This window comes from Aptenodytes patagonicus, chromosome 3 (assembly GCF_965638725.1).
Source record: "Aptenodytes patagonicus chromosome 3, bAptPat1.pri.cur, whole genome shotgun sequence".
Taxonomy (NCBI): domain Eukaryota; kingdom Metazoa; phylum Chordata; class Aves; order Sphenisciformes; family Spheniscidae; genus Aptenodytes; species Aptenodytes patagonicus.
In genome coordinates, this window is record NC_134951.1 from 112,895,532 (window position 1) to 112,917,280 (window position 21,749).

The window sequence follows — 21,749 nt, forward strand, 5'->3', positions numbered from 1 at the left end:
ACTGGGCGTCCCTAGCTCTGCTGCCCACTGAAATCTTTTATATAAGTACCTGTCAGGTATGACTTGGCTATTTATTACACATTGTTTTTACTACTTCTGCCTCCCCTTGTTTGTACTTTTATAGCATTATAAAGTTGGAACAAGGAGTTTTGGTTTAAGAATAAAGCCAGACTCATCTGCAAAACAGGATGTTCCAAAATAAGATCTAATTTTCCTTTGCGAGAACCTAAGGCAAAAGTAAATTGATATCCACTCTAAAGGCAAACACAAACAAGGACTTATTATTTACCATTAAAACATCTTAAAAAGGCTCTAGAGCCCTAAAAGCAAAAGTTTGATGCTATATAAAAGAATTATGTTTCTGAGCTGTATCAGTTCAATAATTAAACCAGCATCTATGAAAAATAAATGTAAGATATTAATAAATTAAATTAAATTAAAGCCACTGAAAGCCAATTATCTTGTAAAAGATCTCTGATAGATAAACTAATGAGATGTAGAAAGATTAATTTAGATCCCCATTTTAGGAGGTGATTATAAATTGCTATAATGCCACATCCAGTTACTAGGTTGTTATTGAAACTTGTGAAATACATTTGGAAGGGCTTTTAAATATTCAGAATGAAGTAGAAATTAGAAAGGAGTTAGAAATAATTAAAAATTAGCTGTCTTGTCACATTGCAGCTTTACTCCTATTACATCTTCTAGTTTACAAAGCTCCAGATGTCTCTCAAAGTATTGATCTGCGGGGACGGGGGGGTTTATGAGCAGGAATTTATGTGTTTTAATAATTACACAACTTCAATATTTCTCCTTGTCTATTTGGGGAATTGTTTCTTTGTAGGATTATCGCACTTGCCGCCAGCACTGCCTGATGGATTTCTTCGGCCGTAGGGCAAGTCGGGCTATCACCCGTGGTCCCACTGAGCCCCCAAAGACCCACCGCTCTCCTTGCAGATCCTGGTGAAAATGCTGAGGAGCATCAGCCATAGTCTTTTTGGTCAGGGCGAAGCACAAGGCCTTTGCTCCTCTATTACTATGGCTGTTTTAGCAAACCACAGGGCTCTTAGGGAAAACAGAAGGATGATGGTGGTGCAATGCATGCCTATAGCCCATGAAATATGGTCTTGCCACTGCCAGAGGTTGGCCACAGACGTTCGCCAGCCTTGCTTTGGTTGGGACTTGCCATGCGGGGAGCTTCACGTGAGCTCTGTAGCTGTAACAGCAACCATCTAACGACCCGGGGCCCTCACCCATCTGCACTCGGGTTTTGCTTCGCCTGGTCCAAGGGGTGCCGAAAGGCCTCCAGCAGCAGGAGCAGCTGCAGGCACAGCAATCGGACCCAGGGCTGGGAGGAAAAACAGGGCGTGGGGGTGCAGGCAAGGGAGGGCAGCGCGGCCTTAAAACCTTCGGCACGGGGCGATACCGGCAGCTCCAGCGCTATGAACTACTCCCCCGTGGGCAGCCGCTGCATCAACGGAGGAACATGACCTTGGGGCTGCAAAACACCGCTCACGAGCAGCAAGGAGGGTGAGGAGCAAGTCTGCAAGGCGTGCACAGCTCTGCCTGGAGGGTCAGTGTGGATGTATGCGGCTCTGGGGACCAAGGAGCACGGCAGGGAGAGCCTTAGAGACAGGGTGGAAACAGCCCCAGTGGACTCTAGCAGAGGAGGAGGCAGAAACGCCACCACCACCACCCCGGCGAGGCAGACGGAGGGGCCCCACCGTCGGCATCGTGCTGCTTGGAGGTGAAGGACTCGGGCCACAACACCTACAGCCCTCCCCGGGCAGCAAACAGGTGAGCATAACCCAGGGGAAGCTGCAGCGGCTAAGGGAGGGGGTGGTTTTGATACCGATAAGTGATTTTTTTTTCCTTTTATCCCCTTTCTCTCTAATATTCTAGATAATATGGTCTAGCATTGTAAGTGGATTGATTAGCACTCTTTGATCAGACTGTTCAAACTTTCACATAGTCAAACAGCAGATTCTCCCATGTAAGGTGTGTTTCTCTAGCCCACATAAAGGCACGAGCTGTGGTGCATCGAACTAGTGGAGAAGGCAGCAGCCCTCCTGGGAGCCCTTATGGCATTTTTGTGAGCAGCCCTTCTGGGAGAGGCTTTTTTGGGTGCCATCCTGTGGCAGTCAGGGGCAGCCAGCGGCAAGGCTACCCTGTGTTCCCATAGCCCCAACAAGTGTCTTGCTTAAAGCATAGCACCCCGTTTTGGGGGGCAACACAGGCACCCTTTTAAAGACTTGTTGAAAATCTTGAAGTGGGAAATCCAGCAGGAGGGAAAGCCCTCTGCCTTCTGCCTAGGAGCAGAAATGCTAAAGGGATGCGTCTAAGCATCCCTTGACAGGGGAACGAAAGACCTCTGCCTTGTCTGTGAGAAGAGCTAAATTAGAAATCCCTGCTTGGGGGATTTCTTGGTTGAGAAAACTTTCTGGAGGGAAGAAGTACACTAGAAAAACAACAGAGGAACAGCCCGAACTTGGGTGAGCCTCTGCTATCTTCTCTCAGCCTGCTTGAGTAGTAGTTTGGAAGCAACCCTTTCTGTAAAGTCTGAAATACCTTTAGGGGAGCCAAAAACATGTCAGAGCTGGCAAATTGGGTTATGCAGTGGGGACCAAACCCCTGGGGTCCGAACTCTTGCAGAAGTATCCAGCAGGCAGACCTTGAGTTTACCAAATTAAAAGAGACGGCTAAGTCTAAACTCTTCTCCCGAAAATCCTTAAAATGTGCAGGAGCATGGGCTGTGTGGTTAGTGGCCAAAAGTTTAGTTGAAGAAAAACAGGCAGCCCAGGTAGAAATTCAGAACCTAAGGGAGGAAAACGACAAACTGAAAGCAGAAATAAAGGCTCAGCGACTTAAACTAGAGGAGGGTAAAACGCGAGAAGGAGTTGCGGCTGTGGAGCAAGTGCGAAGTGTTCTCCAGTATCAAGAGCTGTGTGAACAAAAAAAGGCCATTTTGAATGAAAATCAGGCATTGAAGGAAAAACTAGCTGTCAGTACAAAAGCTGTAGAGGAGGTGCAAGGAGCAATCCGAATATTAGTGCAAAAAATACAGATCCTAAAAGAGAAGGGCACAGACCACCGAGCCTGCGAGGCCAAGATGGAAAAGTTAAAAGCAGCATTAGGGGCGAAGCACAGTGCGGTCACGGCCCTTACAAAAACACCCTACCAAGGAGATGATGAGTGGTGGGATGGACAAAAATGGTTTAATCCAGATGGCAGCCCCTCCATAGAGGAGTGCAACCCTGCGAGCCCGTGTTCGCTAGTTTTTGAGATGCCGGAAAGGTTTAAAGCAAACCCTGTTTCGCTTACCAGTGCTCAGGTGGTAAGGGAAGGTGGAGGAACAGAGGGGAGAAGCAGGGGAAATGCGCAGCCACAGGCAGATCGAATTATCATGGAGGAAACAACCACTGCTGACCCGGCTCCACACCAGTTCAAACCAGGGAGCACCCAGGAAAGGAGCAAGCAGTCGGCAGGGAGTGCCTGGGCAAGGGGGGACGGAGGGGGCTCGGGGGGAGGAAGGGACAGCAGGGGAAGGGAAAACCCCAGGGAGAAGAGGGACTCGGAGGTGCTGCAGACCGCTGCCTCCGCCGGTGTGGCCCCCCAGATCCCCTCCTTGGGGAAAGGGAGGAAAGGAAGGTGGCAGAGCAAGAGGCAGTGGCAGCAAGGCGCAGCTCCCCGAGTCGTGGTACAAAATACTGTGGCCAGGAGGGAGTTAAGCACAATGCGAGTGGACATATGGAGGCAGCTTCGGAAGCATGGGGAGGATATGGCCCGCTGGGATAACGCTCCCACCAAGGTTTTGCTGGATCGCCTGCTGGAGATCAGTGGGAGAAGAGAGGGAAGTGGGCCTGAGGTCCCTGCCCTCCCCATCATAGTCTAGGGCAGCTGGTCCCCCCTTCCCCAGGCTCGTGGTCAGACCAGAACCGGACCACTGGGGAAGGCCCCCGTGCTGGGAGCACTGGGGGATCGGGGGCAGAGACCACGAGGCATCGCCCGTGTCCCCTGAAAAGCCAGGGCACTGGGTGCAGGCTGCGGCCAATGCAAATTAAGATGACTCCTCTGATGGAGAAAATGCAGGAGGAGTGAAGTGTTACGGGGTTTTTTGTTTGCTTATTTTTACAAGAGAAACAAAGAGGGAGAAGTTGACTTTTCCAGCAAGAGCAGCCAGGGCTGCAGTGAGCAGAGGCCGCTTTAGCTCTGCCACAGCTGCCCTGATGCCTGTTTCACTGCAAGGAGTCCGGGCAGGGATACCAAGCGCGGCTCAGGCCAAGTTAGCAGAAGCTGTTTTGGGAAAAAAGCAGAAGGCTTTGAGGACTGATAAAACGCTGGAGCGAGTCCAGGCTGTGATACCAACTGGGCTGCAGCGTTTTCAAGCAGTGATGTGCAGCTGCGGGACTGAGAACGAGCTATAGGTATGAAGGACTGTGCAAGGAAGGTTATAGGAGTCCCAAGCACGGTATAAACCCTGAGGGTGAAGCAAGGAGAAAACAATAGCATCTTCTTTCTGGCTCTTCTATAGGCTATCCAGAAGGGTTTGGACTTCAAAAAAAAGAAAAAAAAGCACCATTTTCAAAAGTAATACCTGCCTGTCATCAGAGGTAAAGCAGCAAAATCAAGAGGTACGAGCAGGGCAAATTCAAAAGATACCAACACAAATGACGCAGTTCACGCTCAGCACTAGTATTGTTAAATTCAGTAGTGTGTTTTCACATAAGCATGTGGAAGTATGTGCAGGAAAGAAATTTAGGAGCGGTATCAAAAAAATGGAAAAAAAGGATTGAAACAGAGGAATGCTAACTAAGTGCTACCGATACCTAAAAAGCTAGAAGCTGGAAAAATGGCAGATTAAGCATGTATATATAAAGGTTTGAGGGGAGGGTAATTAATGATAAAATATCCTAATTGACTTGGGACAAAGTTGACTTTGAAAGCAAAAAGTTAAGCCTGTAATACACGATTCTAGTGGATGTGTTAACACCAGCATTTTTTCTTAGAGTGAAGAAAAGGTAAAATAAAAAAAAAAATTAAAAAAGACCAATCATGGTAAAGAGTATGCATTAAGGTAACAGATTTTTAATTAAAATACAAAGTTATTCTGTTACAGACAAGAGACGGAACCAATGGAAAACGAATACAATGGAGGATCCAGTGAGCAGCAGTTTAAGAACATAAGCTAATAAATTGTATAAAAATATACAAAGATACAGTTTATTAGATCCTTAATACTATCAGAAAGTCCTATAGGTATAAATGATCTACCTTCGTTAACTAAGATAACTATTAATAACAATCTTTGCTATTTTTGTCTTCCATAAGTAGCGCAGAAGAATAAGTAGCCATTCCAAATTATGGATATTATTAATTGTATTTTGCGCAGCGTTTTCTTTCCTGCTTTTATTTTGCTTTATTACCATATATGCATAGATGAAGGGAAAAATATTATCTTTTTTTTTAGATCAGTTACTGTTGCTGAGGTTCAAACAAGAGAAAAGTACAAGCAAACTGTGGTGACAAGGAAAAAAATGGATCCAGTTCAAAGGGGTCACCATCTCCAAACAAGAGAAACCCTGTTTCCCTTGATGAGGATGGACATACCTCCTGTTGTCAATAGCGATCATGATTAATAGATCACTGGCATACAATGCAATGCCTGTACATGTAACACTGAAAACATGTAGTTGTATCTGCAAAACATTATAGTATTTTGAGTACTACCAAAAGAAAGATGAACAAATCAAGTGTAGAAATTTCTGGTAGGATAAATCATGTTTAAAAAAATGTACCATTAGTGTAGCTTTACATTAGGAAAACTGCATAGCACGGGTTTGAGTAAAATTTAGAGCACCTATGTATAAGTTGATAGTGCTGGGATGGGTAGAAAACTAAAGGTTCCCCAGTGATGGGGATATCAACACACTACATATGTGTAGGATATGTAATCATGTATTGGTCTAACGAAAAATTTTATTTTGTTATGGAGGAGACTATGAGATGATTTTAGAAACTTAGAGCAGGAGGGTTTCTGAGATGAGAGCCGTACACCAGCGATGATGGGCAGCTCCCAGCCGCCTCTCTGGAAGGACACCAGCAAGCGGGAGGCACTTACACGTGCAAATTGCATACGAGAAGATGTAAGTTTTCAATCAGTTTAGAACAGAGTTTAGCCAGATGTGAATATTAAATGTATCCTTTGGTTTCTAGTGGGTCTGCAATCACTTATGTGGAATCCAGCTGTGTTTGTGTGTATACCCAGCATCCAGAAATCACCTCTGCATGTCTCAGTTGTCTGATAATACATGCGCATGTAACATAACTTTAATGTAACAGTATGATTTTAATTATACAATGCTTTTAGAAGTGACACTAAAATTAGTAGAAACTTTTTAACTGTGTACTAAAGGAAGCCTAGTTAACATTTGGTTTAGATTTTGAGATGTTGTCGCAGATAACAGAGCATCCAATTGTAACATTTGTAGTCCCACAGGCAGTAAAACAAGCCACCAAAGCAAGGTTTGCAGTACGTGACAAGAGTAAGCAAGTTGCTCTTACTACAACTGCACTAAAAGGTGCTGAGCATCATTCTTGGTGTAAATCCCTCCTTGGCGGGACTCCCATTAGCTACTGAAATTTTTAACTAGGCTGTACAGCCTAGAAGTGTAATCCTGGGTATTGTAAGAGTTTGGTTAATTGTGCAAATTATCCTGGCTATAAAACCAGCAGCAGCTATACATGAAAGCCAAGACCCACAGGCCACCCTCAGACCCACGTGAGGCAAGACCAGATAGGAAAAAGCAAACGCCTCCAAGAAGATCGAATGCTCGGTCCTGGCAAGGAGCCTTGAGCCACAGGAGGGTTTGCAACATCCTTGCTGGACTCATGTGCGACAGCTTATGTCCATGGACTATCAGAAGGGGGTCTGTATGCCTATAGCCCACAAAATATGGTCATGTCACTGCCAGAAACAGGCCACAGGCTGTGTACTAATATTGCAAAACCTGAACATAGAGGTTCGCCAGCCTTGCTTTGGTTGGGACTTGCCATGCGGGGAGCTTCACGTGAGCTCTGTAGCTGTAACAGCAACCATCTAACGACCCGGGGCCCTCACCAATCTGCACTCGGGTTTTGCTTCGCCTGGTCCAAGGGGTGCCGAAAGGCCTCCAGCAGCACAGCTTGGCTGTATTTCTGCAGCGCAGCAGGAGCAGCTGCAGGCACAGCAATCGGTCCCTGAGCTGGGAGGAAAAACAGGGCGTGGGGGTGCAGGCAGGGGAGGGCAGCGCAGCCTTAAAACCTCCGGCACGGGGCGATACCGGCGGCTCCAGCGCTATGAACTACTCCCCCGTGGGCAGCTGCTGCATCAATGGAGGAACATGACCTTGGGGCTGCGAAACACCGCTCACGAGCAGCAAGGAGGGTGAGGAGCAAGTCTGCAAGGCGTGCACAGCTCTGCCTGGAGGGTCAGTGTGGATGTATGCGGCTCTGGGGACCGAGAAGCACGGCGGGGAGAGCCTTAGAGACAGGGTGGAAACAGCCCCAGTGGACTCTAGCAGAGGAGGAGGCAGAAACGCCACCACCACCACCACGGCGAGGCAGACGGAGGGGCCCCACCGTCGGCATCGCACTGCTAGGGGCAAAGGACTTGGTGGGTCTATGATACCTATAGCCCTCCCACCTTCTCCTGGGGGACAGCCAGCACCTCTGAATCCGGTGCCTGAGCAGCAGAGGGGTGAGCATAACCTGGGGAAAGCTGCAGCAGCTCAAGTGCTGTGTGTGTATTAGTTTTGACACTGGTATGTTAAGGGTTTTTTTCTTTTATCCCCTTTCTCTCTAACATTCTAGATAGTATCATTTATCATTGTTAGCATCGTTGTAAGTGGATTGACGAGGACTCTCTGAGCGGACTGTTAAAGCTTTTAAGTAGACTAACAATAAATTGTATGTCTTCTCATACAAGTTGTGTTTCTCTAGCCAACATAAATGGCACAAGCTATGGTAAAGCAACCCTGACTTCTGTGAGGGCAAGATTTGCTAAGCTGGAATAACGATGGAGAGAAAGATGAGCATCCAACAATAACCTCAGAAAACTAGGTCTGGTCAAGTGCCACCCTTCGTTGTCTTTCCAGGCTACAGCATCCAGCTCAGACCTTCTCGGCCTTTCCCTGCAGTGCTGCCACTCCCTCAAAATATGATTAAATGAGCCTTCTCCTCACAGTACACGTAAATCAGTGAAATGCCCGCTTTTCCAAAGCACAGGTACTCAAAAACAGTGGGCACAAGCCCTGTCTCCGACACCAACAGCCCCGCTACAGAGCGTTGTATCTCAGGTGTTTTAAGATGTAGACAATGTTGTTCAAACACAGTGCAAGCTGCTGGCTCCTCCTTCCCATCGTGGTATAACCAGAGTACAAATGTGGGTCAGGTCAGAAGAGCAGCTGTTTATTTATGATAGCTACAGGAGAGAGGACTGAGCAGCAGAGAAACAGGCTGTGCTGATGTGAATGCCGTGCTTGCAGAGTGGATAGAGGGTTTATATTCTCTCAGAGATGCCACACAAAAGACAGATAACGGGGTGCAAGTTGTACACCTCTGTTACACACACAAGGCTACAGGACCACTCACAGCCAGTCTGGATTCTGCTTGCTTCAGTGCGGGAACTAGTTTATCACGAAGGTTACACAGTGATTACTGTTTCAGGAGACAGGGTGAAGGTTCAATCAAGAGGCCTACTTACACCCTAGCATTTCTACTTCCACAGTCCTCCAGAGGTTGTTCATTATGCACGGGGAGACTGCCTGTTGCACTGGAACAGAGAGCTGCTATCAGCTATGATGGTGGGGGGGAGCAACCCTTCCACCCCAAATTTGTTCATCAGGAAGATGGGTGATTCAGGCTTCACACCATGAGACTCAGCTGCTGCATCACATAGCCGATACTCGCGTGCATAAATACCTTCTAACAAAATTCCTGATTTCCTACTGTGAGCAAGCTCAGTCCCTCCTGCTGGTGCCACCAGCCCTCAGGAGAGTCACCCCGAGGGCTGGAGCATTGCGTGGTGCAGCCAGCACAGCACCGGGAACCACCCCCTACCAGCCACGCTCAGAGACTGTTCCTATTTTGCCTGCCAAGAAAGGGATTTGAAAAGATTTGCTTTACCTTGGCGACTGTCTTTTACACACCTTCTCACTCAGGGTCCCCCCCACAATTTTCATCAGCTCCACATCAGTGGAGTTTCATCACAGGCTAGTGTCCTGGGGGTGAATGGAGAGGTGACCCACCAGCCAAGGCCAGGTACACTCCTTATGGAGACAGGAGACTACAGTTTGGGGGAAGGGGAGGAGGGAGGGGACGGAGGAGATTTAAATATAAAACATTACAAAAACAAGAAGAAATTACCCTTTTCACAGGAACATTTCCAAAACACTCCTGTACCGGGACAAGGCACCAAAACCGGCAAGGTCAGTATTTACAAAAAGGGCTAGTCTGAGAACAGCAAAACCCGATTTTCAGAGCAAGCGGGTACCCATACCTCTCACTTGCCTCTGTGAGAACAGAAGATGCTCGCTGCATCCCTGCAAACCCAGCCCTCCATTCCCCATGTCGAGCACCAAAATAGCGGCACCTACTAAGTGCGGATGCCAGCCAGGACGAGCCCAGCGATCCCAGCACAGCCACAGCACTGGCGCATGTGTACAGGAGCCACAATGATTCCCCATCCTCCTTCAAGGCTGCACAGAAACCTGTCCCCCTTCTCCAGCGTACTTTGCTCAGACAACGATCTCCTAACAACGCTGCAGAGCCTTTATTTCTCTTTAAGGGGGCTTTAAACTCCCCTTAATGCACAGCCTAACTACAGCAGTCATCAATCTGTGTTGATACTTTCTTTTATCATCCAAATTCCTCTGCTTGCTGGGTTGTCTCCCTGGCCTTGGGATTAGACTTTCTGGCATATCTTAAAAGCGTCAAGTATATCGCACACCCCTGCACACCTGACCCATAAAACATTAACATTCTTCCTTTCTTCTTGCTCATTATCTCAGATGGCCTTTGATTAAAAAATCCGGAGCCTTACTTTTCCAAACTTTCAAATCCTGGCTTTAGCTCAACGTAGTATCAGATACAAACCATGAAACTGGCAATTACTTCTGAAATTTCCTGAAGTATGTGTGCATTTGAAATAAAGGTTTTGATTCAAAGCTTTCAGGAGTCAAAGCATCTGTTAGAAGAATGGTACAATTACAATATTGTCTGTTAGGTCTGACATATAAATCATTTCAGTACCTTCTGCCTAATTATAGTGAACCATTGAAAGTGGGCCTAGAAGTAGGCAAGGAAAAAAAAAAAAAAGATTATTTACATGCAATGGTGTTTGTTTCCTTTCTTTTCTTTGGCAAAAATGATAGAGAAAGACATTGGGCATGAGCCTCAGCCTTTGCCTTCGTCTTGTTCTTTTCCTTTTGAAGTCTGAATAAAAAGGGAGTAAGAAAAGATTACTTCCATAGAGATAAATGCTGCAAGATTTACAGCACAGCTTCTGCATTGATTGTTCCCCAGCATCTTCTGAGCCTACTACAGCACTCTGAGATAATCAAGTGAAAAGCATTGTAGAAATGTGTTTCTTCAATAAAAATCCTTTGTGCAGTTTACAGATCCAAGCAAGTGTGACGTGTCCAAGGGCATGCTGCCTTCATACACGCAGGCCCCAAACTGGCCTGTTTTTGCTAGTCACATCACAAAGCCGTGTCCAAAATGTTCCCCGCTACATCTCAGCTATTTCAGATGTCTCAAATCTCTCTCACAGAGAAGCAAGTTTTTCCCCCTCCAGGACATGTATTTGCATTTTTCCAGGTAAAATATCATCTGGTGATCTTATTCCCACGTTTCCAATCTCTAGATAGATGCATTCCTAGAACAGGGAGGAATGCAGGGAGGATAGAGGTTAGCATAACATAGGATAAAGGCAAATAGGAACTGGTACACATATGGATAAAGCCCTCAGTTAAGACTCCTACAACTTTCCAGTTCCTACAGAAGCAAGCGGTGGTATAAACCCCCAGCTTCAGGTAATTCCTTGCAGGAATGTTGTTACTATTATGAATCTTAATAATGAGAGTCTCAACAGTGGTTCTGTTCACTATATCATGATTCAACAAATCCATTAAACTCATCATTCTGGCTTGAAAAAGAACAGCAACAACAAAAGCAGGGAAACTGTTGAGACATTTCATAACTGTTGTTGCACTCCGTTGTTTTTCCCCTCCTCCCATCTGGTACTCCCTCTTTCCTTCCCCTACTTCGGGATATTTTTGTGACTCCTTCAACGTACTTCAATTCTGGTAGAAAAGTCTACTTTTAGCCCATACCACAGATGTTTCAAAGGCAGTAACTGACTCAAGTTAGTCTTGTGATGGAAACTGTGTGGTAGCTTTGTGTTGCCATGGCTTCTTTAGTTGACAAAATAATACTTTTGACAGACAACTTCCAGGTCTTTCATAGCCCTCTTATTTCACACAGGTTGGGGGTAACTTGAAGGACAAAAAGTGAAATTACCTTCTAGGAAAGGGGTTGTAGGAGAAGGCTGATGGCAGAACTGGGCATAGACCCGAGGCCTTTTCATTTCCAGGGCTGTACCAGCTGCCCTCCTTCTGACTCCATTTGATGCAAGTAGGATTTTCAACAACAAAATTTAGCCCAGTGGTGGTAAACGCTGATTCACTCAAACAGTCTGCGAGGACGTGCTGGGTTCAACGAAGCTTGACTGAGATGTGTTCCTGTGGTCCTCAGCAGAATTTCTGGTTGGGGTGATGCTTATAACGGCTCTCCCTCCCCACAGTGCAATGCTTATGGTCTGCAAAGGGGACCTGGTTTTATATCAGATCCTACCCACACATTTTGGGGCAAGGACTTCAATTCAGTGCTTTTAAAGCTACAGTGAATGCACTAGCCACCAGCTATTAACTTCTGCTTGTTCCTCTTCTCCTTTGAGAAAGAGGAAGGGGGGAACTAATCAAACACCGATGTTTAATAGTGCAGTGCAGCCCTCTGCGGAGAGGGAGAAAATGTCTAAATTGGTTCCTGTCAGATGTAGGCATTAAGTCACGTTCACCCTCTGTGCAGGCTGTACATCCCAACTTCTCCAGCCAGAAGCTGGCCCCTGATCTTACCCTATTCTCCCCCATAAATAATATTATTTAAAAAAAAAAAAAAAAGACATCAGGAAAAAAGGACCAGTCAAAACATACCAGCTACTGCTTCCCCCTGTGTTTGCATCTCAGCCTCATTATGTCACCTGAACAATAGGAATTCTCTTGGTCTATTTTAAGGTGGCAGCTTCCTTGGAAAGCTCTGAATCCAACATTCCCAGTATCCCTGGGGAAATAAAGTTGCTTTAGATTTCCTATAAATACCTCTTCAACCACCATGAGACTAACAATGTCTGTCCCAAAGCTTGATGTTGCAATAAACAATGCTGAAGCATAGCTTTGGGAAGAACCTGAACCGAGTTTTATTTCGGAAGGAAACAAATACGAACTTGGGATCCGGCCTGAGAACTTGAAGTGACACAGATGTATTTTACCCCAAAGATTATAGTCAAATATTATACATCCTTCAAGTCAGTCACAAATGCTCATCCCCCCTCAATCCTGTGGACCTCTAGTTCAGCCAGGAATACTGGAATACTTTAAACACAAATTGCAACTGCAGCCTCCTTGGAAAGGAGGTCTGAAGTTATTCTGCAAGGACGAATCAAATCATCTTCGTTAGCAGCTTTGACCAGTCAGGAAAATAAAATGAGAATTTTCAGGGGAAAAGCTTTTAAGGACATATGTTTGTCTTGAAGCCCTGGTACACCTTATCAGAGAAAGGCCCCCAGTAAGGGCAGGGTGCCCACCCCTCTCAGCTAAAAGTTAGGCAGGGAGACCTGGCAAAGGCCAAGAAAGCAGGCAGGACCACATCTCTAGGCTGCAGTGAATCAGTGAAAGTCCGCTCTTCTTTGGCTCCCAGGTAATAAATAATTTGCAGGCTGTCAAATTTTGCTTCAGGTTTTACTCCCCAACATTTCTGGATCTTGAAACTTCCAGACAGTCCCTTGTGCCATCAGAAAAGAGTTCTTCATTAAAATATAGGCTTGATAACGTATGGCATGTGGTATATACCCGCCATTAACATTTTTCAGACACAAACATTGATGATTACAATGGGCACATCTCACTGTAAAGCTAATGAAGGGGGGGTGGGATGCAGATGCCCCCAGGAGGTGAGTTGGCACTGAGCTGGATTTAGACCACCCCATAAGGGTCAGCTCATGGATGATGTTGGAAGGGATTGCAACAGCATTTTCTTAACAACAGAAATCTTCAAATTAGAGCTGACGTGTGGAACACCGGTGCTTTGCAGAGAAGCTGGATTTATCCCACATGGACACACAAACGAAGCAACACATGTAATAGAAATTTGACAGTGGCTGGCATTCCTCTCTGGGATCTGGCCACATCAAATACCAGAGGAGTGCAAAATATGCCATTATAAAAAAAAAAAAAATATCGAAGGGAGTATGCAAGGTAAGCCACCATCTATGGATACATACTGCAGTGCCCAGCTGCAGCATTCTCTTTTTCTATTGTTTCTTAGGCTGAGGGAGGAAAATAATGGTATCTCTATGCAGGGGTCCCTGTCACTGCTTGCTTCCCCTCCTGTAAATTAATTTTGTCACCTCCATCACAGCCCACCAGCTGCAGCCAGGTCAGCTTGGGATATTATTAAAAGGTAAGCTGGGGACGGTAATCAGACACACTCAAAGCATAGAAGCAGCAGCCTAGTCAGATGTACTGCATTTGTTGAGGGAGCAATGGAAATGATCCTACATTTATCTTAAAGACCTCCAGGCTCAGTTTCAAAACAGAGGTAGAATGCCTGTTGCGGACCCTTGCTCGAGTCTCTGGCACATTTCACACCAATCCTACCTGCAGCCTAGGAAAAAAGAAGTCAGTAAGAGCTCTGAACACCACTTGATCTAGTAAGAAGCCACAGAGATTTGGTGAAGTAGAAAGAGGATGCAGAGAGCAGCCAAGGCCAACAAAAGTAAGTATATGATGGGACTGGAGAAGGGTGGAGCCTGGTCAGAGTAGGTGGGAAGAACAGGGAGCAAAAGGTCTTCAAGAAAGAGGATGGTGGTTTGGCAGGATGTCACAATGAGAAGTGTTCAGCTTGTGATGAACAGTTGGAGACAAAAGACAGGAGCGAAGGCAGCGAAGAAATGAAGATGGCAGATGACCAAATTTGTTTATCTAAAAGGACTTAAAAGGAATCAGTCCGAAAGGTGACTGCAAAATGACACCATTTCATTGCTTGCTGTCATTTTAATTCAGCACCAGTCTAAGCCTTGCCATAAGGCAAAACTGAGTTAATATTTGGGATAATATAACCTTACTGACTGTTACCCTCAGGTTACACATCCTCAGCGTGCCTTCACCAAGCAGCACCTTCCTGCCACCACAGGCCAGCAATCCAACATTGATGGATAAAGATTTTTACGCAGGGTCAGTGCACTCCCAGAGTCACAAGCTGTAAGACCTCAGAAGTGTAGTGTAGACTCCAGGTGAATCATCTGAAGTCTCTGAACATCCATATGCAAAAGTGAGTAGTCATTCTCAGCTTTTTTTGTGAAAGGCCTTGAAGCCTTTGGGTTAAAACCTTATATAAAAATGCTGATAATATCATTCTCACTTGTCAAATATAAACATGTGCAGCACGTGGCATATAGCGTGGAAAACTGTGATGATTTGCTACAGTCATTCCAAAACTGATCACATCTGTTACTAAGCTTGATAGTAGGAAAGGACACCACTTCCACTTAATGCTACAGTGTAAAGCCTAAGCTGTGAGTAGTTAGAGCATGCATTTCACCTGAGCTGCCAGTTCTTGGACCTCAAACCAGGATCGTATTTTGTACCGCCTACAAAAAGAAAATAAATGGTTTAGTGTTCTTATAACAAGTATTTCAGTCTGGTCCTCTAACTGATGCAGATGGGAAAATTTACAGCTAACAGCAAAGTCACGCAAAACTCCAAAGAACACCTGCAAAGGTATTCTTTAGGGAAAAGGTGCTTACAAGAGGTGCTTACAAGTACACTTCAGGAGACTAGCGATCTCAGCACGTGTGCACAATGTCAAGTAAAACCGAAACCCACCAGTTACTATAATTTCATTTCTATTCTATATAATTCCTCTCTATATATGTACACATACTCTGTATATATACAGAAATATATATATATATGTATTTCTACTCAGACCAAGCTTGTAGGGAATGAGTAACTCCAATGAAGTCAGCTGACGACAAGAGAAAAAACAGCGTAAAGGAGAGAAGAATCAGGTCCAGAGTCTTTTAAACACTGATTATTTGGCAGCTAGTCAGTGCTGGAAAAGGTCACTGAACTAAGCCATTTATAAGGCAATACTGTAAACACCTAATTTTACAGTGTTAAAAGATGGACAAAAACATGTGCCTCTGCTAGACTTCATACAACTACCCATTTAAGACACGAAAAACCAGATGTATGTATGCATCCTGAAAAGAGATATCAAAGCACAATAAATGAAAGGCAAAAATGTAGTTTTCCATTGCTCTGTCCAAACTGATGCACTTGTTGGCAGCTGGGCTCTCCTTTCTTTTCTGGCAAACTGAAGTGTCTGTGCAAAAAGTGACTCCTAAATTAAGGTTGCTTGGCACTTTCCAATACACAGGTCTGTTTTCAGCTGGTTATAATTTTACTTACCAAGCATTAAACAGTTGGGTTGAAGTTTTCCATGCTGGAGGTCTGCTTCAGGATAGGTTATTATGTTCTAAAATAGTTCATCTAGAAATGGTTAGGCATTTCTGAAAACAAGGCTCAGGGGATGTATATAATTTTGCCCATTTAAAACAAAGCGTCCAATTACTTTGTTAAAAAACTTTTGTGACACAATACTTTGGAGCTGGGCCTTGAAATTTGGTGGGGTTGTCACACCAGTGCATGCCTTTTGCCCGTTGCCTACGTGTCTGCAGACGGATGTGTTAGTGTTCCAGCTCAGTTCCTCATCCACGCTAGGTGCCAGCCCCACGCAGAAGAGATGAGCAGAGCCTTCTCCATACCTGTCTCTCCTGAGCATCTGTGCCACCAGAGCAGGAACTGAGAACAGTAAGATCACTTCACTTGTGTCTGTGTTCTTCATGCCTCCCTGCCAGCACAGAAGGGACAGCGATAAAGACCTGATTTCAGAGGTAGTGCCAGCGCAAGCAAGCCTTGGCTGCTCTTTGCATCACCCCCAGCAGTCTGCTGGTAAGGCTGCATGTGCTGTTTGCGTGACAGCCCAGTGAATCAGACCAGCAACAGCCTTTCTGTCTTCCTGCATCGGTTCACCACACGGCCACGCCACCAGCATTGCTGTCACAGTGCAGGGGTGAGGAGGAGCCTGCAGCAAAGAGCTGAGCCTGGCACCAGAGAACCGCAGCCTCTGATGCCATGCCGGGAGGAACAAGGTCACCTGCTGAAAACTCAGCAGGGATGCAAGGAGCAGGGCAGGAAGGAGAGAGAGGAACCAACGGCAGTGTGGGGAGATAACAAGAGGCAAAAGCACAGACTGCAGAAGGAGGAACAAAGCACAACAGGGCTGCAAGAGAACAGGGAGAGAAGGAGTAGAAAAGAAGGAGACAGGTAAAGGAGCCAGTAATGAGTATCACCTTCCCCAAGACACCTGGAGCTGGTATCTAAGCATCAACACCATCAGCAAGTACCTGCAAAACCTCTGGCAGAGCGTCCTTCTCTGCCTTTGCCTTCCCCTCCCTCCCTGTGGCAGACCTCCACCACCTTCTCCTTCAGCCTGTTGACATAAAAATACCAATGCTGCTGAAGTGAGTTTTATAGGGGAAATTACTTTTGTGTTTATTTTTGGTTTCATACAAACATTGGAATTTTTTGTCCTAAATCTGCACTGGACTGAGTGTTAAAAGCTGTTGTTTTTCTGTGCCTCAAGTTTGTTTTGACAGGCAGCCAAAGTTTCCAGAAGCCCTGAGCTTACCTGCAGATTGAATGTAGTGGGGTGAGATAGGCAGTAAGCTTCCTCCAACTGCTCCTCCCTTTCCCAGAAACGTGGCACATGAATCATGGGGTATTTCTCTCCTTGACAGGGAACATGCATGGAGCAGGAACCTTCCCAACTCAGGAGGCTGGAAGCAAGAGAGTCAGTCAAGCAGTTTGGGTAGGAAATACAGAGTAATTGTCATCTTCCCATCTCTTCCTCCAAAGCCCTATATGGGGTAGGGAATTCACCAACTCCAGGCATCAGGAGGGGAAAACAACAAAAACAAAAACACCCCTCCAACCTAACCAGAACCAGCACACAAACTGAAAAAAAGTTCCCTATCCCATGCTGAGACCTTACATCAAATGAAAACCTCGAAAGCCTAGGTCTGACATCTGCTCAGCCTTCTTTAATGAAAAACTTCCTCCAGCTGCTGGTTAAGTATCAGTCAGCCTTGGAGCTTAAGTAGTAATGGTTACTACATCAAATGGGGTTCCCAGTACAAATCCCAGTCATGAAGAAGCCAGCAATTACAAATGCTTAATCTGAGTTTCTTTTAGTTTTGCCAGTTAAATGCACATTGGAAAGTTTATACCCAAATTACCTTTAGAAACAAAATTATTAAAAAGTCAAACAGTCCAAAGTTAGGAATGGTGGGACGGAGGTTGTAACTACAAGTTCAATGCATACCTATAAAAGGGTCATGATGGTGCCATCCTTACTGTTGTGATCACATACCACTTTCACCCCCAGGCTGCACGTATGCAGGGACAGGATAACCATGTGCTACCCAATCCATTGGAAATCTGGCACTTTTTAAGTGTTCTATTTTTGTGACCTAAATCATATCTCTCTAATGTACTTTTGGCTACAATAAGAAATCACGCTGAGAAACTTCATCCCAAGAATGGAGGCTTATTGAGTACATCACGAAGCTAATCCCTCCTCAGCAGGGAGATATGGAATAGACAATCCATCGATCCCTTCTGAGCTGAAATGACTAATCCATCACGCTGGTATAGTGATACTAGAAGTGACCCACTAATATTGCCAAAAGCAGGCACTTCCCCAAATCCTTAAACTGTGCTAATTCTGTAGGGAAGGTGCAGCAATCACTACAGATTCATGCAGTTATGGCTTTTTTGCATGCGTTTCACCACGTACATTTGTGGGTGCTGACTGAGCTAAGGTAGGTTTTACTTCCCCCCTCTTCCCTAAAGCAAAAAGATTGCCCTAAGGAAGCCTAAGCAAATTGCTCTAGTTGAGCGCATGGGCAGCTGCGCTCTGTGTGGACTAAAGCATACCTGCCCGCCCATGGATTTCCAGACCAGACCAAACCTAATAAAAATGGGTAGGACAGGGGAGAAAGATCTGCTGGCCAAATACCACCAGCAGCATAGCAACAGAGGCTGTTTCTGCACCCTGCCCATGGGATGCACCCAAGTTCTCACCACCTCTCTCAGAGCGTCCCACCTTCTTGACGGTGCACTGGAGCAAAGGTCCACCCCTGAAAAAGTAGCAAACATACTCTTCTTCCTTCTGTACTCACCACGTACTTGTGCTTAGAATAATAGTCTTCAAACACTTGCAAGGACAGGAGATTGTGAAACTCAGTCAGTCTCTAAGGACAGATGAAAGTCACCAGGCAGTTTTTTGGCTAAGCGCCCTTGTATGAGCTAGCCATTCTGCCTTGCATTCCCCTAGTAGGACAGGGTCTCCCTATTTCACCAGCTGCATCTATTGCAATGTCTGCCATTAGTCTACAAACAACTATGGCATGCAGTCTGTTGTAATTCAGTAAACTTACTGTTTCAAACGCTTGTAAACGTTTACAACACTCAAATCAAATCCTTTCAAAAGGACAAAGCAAAATCCCAAATCTAAACATCCCCGAGTCCTAAAGGGAAACAGCACCAGATCCTGATGTTAGGCAAGCCACATCTCTTTCACGGGCTGAGTCAAAACTAAGGTCTGAACACCCTTCTCTCCCCCACCTACTCCTGTCAGACACTTAGGAAATGCAAATTAATGCCATAGCTTTTTGTTCCTTCTCCTATTTTTATTTCTGTAAGAAATGCAAGTTTCTGATAGTGTTAAACGCTTCAGATAATGAGAACAAAAACAGAGCCTACTTTGAAGGACAAATACTTTCCAGCTGCCTTCACCCAAACACAGAGGCCAGAAACTTAGCTCTGGTTCTGCACTTCCCGTTATCAGTATCCTACAGCAAGGACATTCAATGAGGTTTCTCAAAAGAAACAGAAGCACTTAAATTCAGTCTCTTCTTCTGCTTATCAGGGGACCTTAGATCCTCTACAGTGCCCAACTGATTTCCACTTTCCCTGAACCCACACGTCATAAAAGGTGCATGCTTACCTCTAGAATGTGTTCCACCTCTGCTGCTTCTGAGTGAAATCGTCTGGTTTAGTAAGACTTGAATCCCCCCTCACACACACACAAACGTTTTCTTACTCTTTTATCTGGGTTTCTCTTCCATAACCTGCCTCCCATTGCAGAGACACTCTGGCCCATTTCTTAGACAAGTGCCAGGATTTATTTCTGCAGTAACAAGTCAAACAGGAACACAGCCACCCCTTCAAACTGAGCAGAAGACAGAGCAGCCTGTAGGTGTTTCAGGCCCCTGAGAGAGAAATGCCACGTTTAAGAGGCAAGACTGCTGTCTCACAGTCACCTCTTTTTAAAAGGAAGAGCCACAATGCAAACTTAAGCAGATCACACCGACAATAACATCAGATGGAAAGAGATGTAGACAGCAATGGAATGGAAGTGTCCTGCAACAGGGTGAATGAGGTCTTCCTTCACATCACCTCTACCCAGATCAGGATGTTCAGCCAAGTATCATTCCCAAAAAACCCCTGCCTAGCCTTGAGGATGAGAGAGATGATAACGTCACTAATACCCTGCCAGAGGGGCCCTTACCTAGTGAAAGGCTGGCATTAGACTGCCAGCAGTTTTACTAGCATCACAGAAACCCATTCAAATAAGAACAACCCTATTAGTAAACAAACAAAAGGCTGGAAGGCAAATGTGAGATTTCTCCCCGTATAATTTCCTACACGTACCAGAAATCCTTATACCAAAGAGAGGTGGTGGGGGAAGTAACAATGAGACCAGCAACAGCTCCACGCTGTCAAAATTAGGCTTGTCAGAAGCTGTTGAATGTCTTTGCCACATAATAGTTGACGAGACAGACAGGAGCTCATTTTCTTTGGCCATAATATTTCAGATCTCCTGAAAGAAGAAAAAGGCTTACAGAGTGACATCATCAATCAGGTCATACTCCTCCTTACCACTTAAAGTGATCTTTTTAAGTTATCGGGCACTTTTAACTCCAGCTTATGAAGAAAAGGGTCTCAAAATTGCTTAGTTCTTTAAAGTCCTGCAAAAACAGGGCCCAGTTGGAGATCGATCCTAATCAGCACCCCAACTGAACAAAGTCTGAAGCATTTCATCCCCATCAAGCATCAGGGAGCCCACAAAGCCCTCAAGAGCCACAGGAAACCAAACTTCACTGGATTTTTTTTTTTTTTTTTTAAATCGTTTTGTTAAAGAAGTGAAGGCAGGCCCAAGAAGGAAACACAACACACTATTTCTGGCTTTTGCACAATGGTACTGCAACATCACAGCTTAGGTTTCTCTTCTAATACAGGGTTGATTAACCAGCTAGCCTTTTCCCACATCAGTGACAACCTTCCCAGTCACCTCTTCCTTATACCTGGCAATTGAGTCCTGAACTGCAGCTTCATTGTTTCCTTACCTGTTAATCCATTGATGATCTGCTGACTTTATTTCCTACAGCTCTGGCAGAAAACTGAAGAGGCAAATTTGCCCTGTAAGAATAAGCCTGCTATCAGCTGACCATAGCCATCCCCAGAGCCCAGTGTAATGCTACCTTTTCTAACAGAGCCATGAGATACGGTATGCCATTTCAAACGTTCTTTTGAACATCCATAGAAAGCATAATTGAAATGCTTTTTCGATCCACAAACACACCATCCAATCTTTTCATCTTCCCAAAGCTGCGTTTTGCTGAAATGGTAATCAGCAGCTTTAATGAAGTACTTCAGTTTTGGGTATACTGCAACTACACTGCAACTACAGGATGAGATCAGAGCGCGGTTAACGTAAACTCTAATACAGCTAATGTTAGGCAAAAGTCATAGCACCACTGCTAGCCCAAGCAGCAGCCTAAGAGCACAAATTCTGAGGTCTCCATCAATGCACAGTGGAGTCTGTTGTGCACTGTAATTTCCTTGCTACTTTCTTTGTCTAAGACAGCACAGACACACCATCACATGCCAGGCACAAGTTCACTGTAGTGGCACATCTTGCTGTGCCAGCCATGCCTTGTTTGGGAATCCAAGGCTACTGCACTACTACAAAAAAACATTTAACGCCAAATAGCAATGTCTACTCTGTTGCTAGCCATACTGTAACCAATCGTCTTGTTCCCTGCAGATAAGTTATCTGTATTCACACACAAAGCATCTTAGGGAGGAGCAGTCAAAATTTATGAGGCTAAACTCTCCCACAGAGCCATCAACACGATATAGAAGGGAACAGCATGTAGGCTAAAAGAGAAACTTGAAGTCGTCTGTTTTAAAGCTGCAGTGGACTTGCTTAAGCCTCATAGGCTTTTAGTGAATTCACCTCACTAA